The following is a 4,309-nucleotide window of genomic DNA, read 5'->3' as shown; positions in this document are numbered from 1 at the left end:
CCCTCACCCGGGAGCCGCAGGCGTGAGGCGGCGGCGGTGTTAGGCTAGCTCGCCGATTGGCCGAGCGCCTGAAGGACTCGCGCCTCGCATTGGTTCTTCACCTTCGCGGGCGGGACAGGGAGACAAAGCGTAGATACGATTGGCTGCGGCGAGAGCGGGAGGTGGGACCAGCCTTCCGCGCCGAAAGAAGGGGAGAGCGGTCACCGCTCCTCCCCGCTGTCCGGCGCTCTGATTGGTGCTTGCCTGGAGGGGGCGGGCCCAGTCCTTGGCGGGAACGCGGGGCGGTGCCCTCAGCTTGGCGCTCTGGGTGCGGATACAGCTTGTGTGCGCCCTTCAGAAGGCCTTGGTTGGTGGTACATGCGCAGCAGCACTCGCTGGGCGCGCAAGTACAGCTGTCAGAATATGAACGACTTTAAACTTCTCTTAATTAGAATAACTCTTACCCCTGCAGCTACTAATTGCACTCAGGAAAGGTGGAGCCTTACTTTCCCTTCATGTCATCTGTTTGCACCAAGCAAACCAAACACTGAGAAGCTGGAAAACAGAGCCGAATTCAGAATTGCTCCATGCTTATTTGGGTGTACCGCTCCTTTCACTGCTATCGCATTTCTTCTCATCAGTCTTTTTGATTACACGTGAGCTAATCGTGCTTTTAAGCTATGCCTGGCTCTTAGCTACCAGCGCTGCAGGCTGGCTGTCCCACAGCTGTGTTCACACCCATCTTTTACCACCCTGCGTGCTCAGTGCAGTTTGGTGCCTGCACCTGCCTGCTTCTCAGCCCTGCTTCTCCGTATCCCACCTGAGCAGCTGCAGAATGAGACTTCTTTTCCTTCGAGCTTGCCTAGGATTATTTTGCTATACCTATACAGCAGTAGCAGAGGGACGAGAAGCAAAGACCAGCTCCATCTCCTTGTATGTGGCATATACGAGGATGAAACAGCAGGTAAAAGAAAACAGGTGACAGATTTGCATGTGTATATGGCAAGGAATAGACAGGAGCAGGGAATGTTTAGATTTTCCTTCTCTTCTTTTAGTTATTACTTCCCCCTTCAACTCTGCTGCTATCAGGAATAAACATGAAATCCCAGCTGACTTTCAGAAGGAACATGATTACTCCAGTAGGATGATTCATTTAGGGACTTAGCAGGCTGGGAAAGCCAACAGTTTGCAGGTCTCTTACAGCTTGCCTGTGTGTCCATCTGGAGCTATGTTTTGTGTCTAAAACCAGGGCGGCAGCAACATTTGTGGAACAGGCTGTGGAATGACTGCTCCCACCCACTGGAGCTCTGGGAGTCATCTCACGCCCACAAAATGCAGAACATCCACCTGCCTATTCCAGGCACTCATAGAGCGACGCAGAGATTCATAGCAGAAAAGCTAAAGTTGTTGTAAGAGAACCAAAACAATTAAGCAAGGGCTGGTAAGAGGCCTGCCCCAAAACTGGTTCAAAAGCTGGGCTTGGGCTGTTCACAGGATCAGCAGCATCTCATCCACTGCATCACACGAGCATTGCTGGTCAGGTAGCTCTGGCCTTGCCTTGGCATCCATGAGTGTGGGAGGATGAGCGTATGAAGCTTGTGAAAATAGGAGTGAAATAAGTTTTCTTTAAAGTAAACTTCACCCTTCCTGAGAGTTCAAGTTAAATTGTTGCGTTCATTTCCTGCAGGCACAGGGCAGCAAGCGTAGCTCACTTCCCGCCTCGCATGCTTTTCTGCACCCTCCCAGTCTAGCACTCAAGCAAGCTTTCCCGTACTGCTGGCCCATACCACAGGGCTGAAATGAGTCATAGGCTTTTCTTGGATCTACAGCCAAATTGCTGCTAGAAATACACAAAATTGGGCAATATGCAGGGTTGGCTGGAACAATTCCCACTGGAACAATTCCCACCTAAGAAAAGTCAGGCATTTCTACAGCAGTCATTGATGTTCTTCATACTGAGGATTTTCAGGCATTACAAAGCATTGTCACTACACATTAGCTCCTCATGCGTTCAAGAAAGTCCATCCTTAACACCTTTATCCGAAGTTAGCAGTGGATATGCAACACCATGGGGCTGATGCTGTATGCTCAGCACTGGCAACCATGGCCTGTGTTAACAGCAAGTGTGATGCTCTTTTGCTGGGCAACTGAGTACAGCTATGTTAATTCAGTCGCACTGTATTAATGTGACCATGTTCAGGTTCCAAGAAGGGCAGTACTGAAGTTTTAGCGTGTTTCTCAGTTTTGGCTGCAGCACCAGTGGGGGTCTCTTCATGCTCTGTTGCACGTTTTCATCTCAGAGCAGCCTCTCTCTACCACAGCCTCCTGCTTCCAGCCAAACCTGACCTTCTCAATCTCAGAGTGAGTTTGGGCAGATACCCTCAGCCTCCCACAGCTGCAGATAAGCTACCAAAGAAAGACTGCTGCCTGTACACAAACAGCCTGTTCTGATCCGCACATCAAGCCTTGAGTTAAGGGCAACTGCTGCAGTGCAGATCCCACAGCTGAGGCTTAGGTGGCAGTTTTGATGTCCAAGGACCACTGCTGCAGCTGCATCCAGCACAGGACACCTTCCATCCCATCCCATGCTGGGTTCTGCACTGCACCTCCATAGGCAAGAGGAAAGCTTACACATTTCAGTAGAGTTCCCCAACCTGCTGCTTTGCTACAGGACTGCACTGGTGTGCACCCTGCACACAAACAGCTGCTGGAGGGGGCTGGGATCTGCAGCAACAACGTTTCCCCTAGCAGGGATTGCACCAAACCCTTGCATTGCAAGTAAGAAAAAAAACACAAAAACCCAACACACCAACAGGAGATTTAACTACCATACCATATCCTGCATTTCCAACAGAAAGCAGATGCTGTACCAGAGGGCGTTTTAATTTCCTCCTGATAACTGTAAGAGGAACTCATATTTAGGAAAAAAAGCCACCACCTCAGGTACGCAGTGGATGGTTTTCCGATGTTATGCTGCTCTCTCCATCGGGTCATCGAGCCCATAGCAGAACGGCCGCTCTCTGAGTTCCTCCGACAGCAACAGCAGGAGCGTGCAGCCCCCTAGTGCCCGCTGCCGGCGTGTTCCCGTGCCCCGATGAGCCACCACTCCGTGCCCATTGCCTCAGGGCGCCCTCCCAGCTCTGCGTCCTGGAGGCTCGGTGAAGCACCATATGGCATCCCCAGGGCTCCGTGCCATGCGTGTGGGCAGCTGCAGCAGAGAACTGCTTGTCACCTCCATCCTGCCAGCACGCAGCACAGGGCTGCCCTGTAGGGTGGTTGGGACAAGCTGGGTACCCCACAGGATGCTGAGTAGGATTCAGTCCCTCCACGCCCGGCTCCTGCTTCTTCTGTTTGCCTGGAAAGGTCTGAAAACCCCCAACGATTGGTGCGTTTTCCTACCATGCACAGATGATTCACTGAACTTTCCTCTGTAACCAGTGGGTGGATCCCCGCTGGATTTCCGGGAGCAGTGTTGACCCAGTTCCCGGTCTGGGGAGTTGCAGCCCGGCACCACCAAGCGCCTGCATCCCACTGCCCCGTGCAATGCTTACAGCGGTAAGAGTACGCCAGCTCTTACCTCTCAGTGTCCCCCACGTCTAAGGAAAGATTGCGATTTGCAAAGAGCGATGCTGGCCAATCCCCAAGCCTTTATATCGTGTTGATTGCAGTGCTAGCTGTAAGGATTTGCCTAGCGATGCTGACATTTCCCTTGGCATTTCTTGTCAGATGTTTGTGAGCATGGAGTGCTGTGGGAACTGGCACACTGCATGCCCCTAACCCAGCTGTGGGACCAGGGCTCAGCGCCCAACATCCCAATGTGAGGCTGCTGATGAAGGGTCCTCCGGACTCCAGCCCAGCTCAGGGGCTGTTGCCACTAGATTCGGGTGCAGGAGCTGAGAGCTGGCACTTGGGGCTCTGGCACTGGCTGGGTCGCAGATCTGAACCTGTTGTAGGTTGGCCACACAGAACTCCTGACCCTGCTGAGGCTTCTTTCAAGCAGAAACACGGCTTTGTCCATCAGGGAAAATACCAGCCCTTCCCAGCAGGGCTGGAGGGAAAACAGGAACCTGGAGGGGAAAAACAATCCCTGAGAAACTCCCTTCCCGCTGATTGTGCTTCCAGTGCAGCAAGCGTGAGGAGGCTGCTCGTTTCCTCTATCCTGTGTGTCCCCCCAGTCATTTCCATTTCTTTGCATTCCTGTGGGCTCACGAAATGTCCCCCAGTTTCTGTCTGTGTGGCCAAAAGTTCTCCAAGGATTTGAAAATGTGACATGGGAAAGAAGTGACTCTTCAGGTGGAGGGAAGCTTAGCCCAGAGGGCTGCAGTATGAG

Source organism: Centrocercus urophasianus, unplaced genomic scaffold (genome assembly GCF_019232065.1).
Source record: "Centrocercus urophasianus isolate 14NV4802_14NV808 unplaced genomic scaffold, USGS_Curo_1.0 seq_17, whole genome shotgun sequence".
Classification (NCBI taxonomy): Eukaryota; Metazoa; Chordata; class Aves; order Galliformes; family Phasianidae; genus Centrocercus; species Centrocercus urophasianus.
This window is presented reverse-complemented; position numbering follows the sequence as displayed.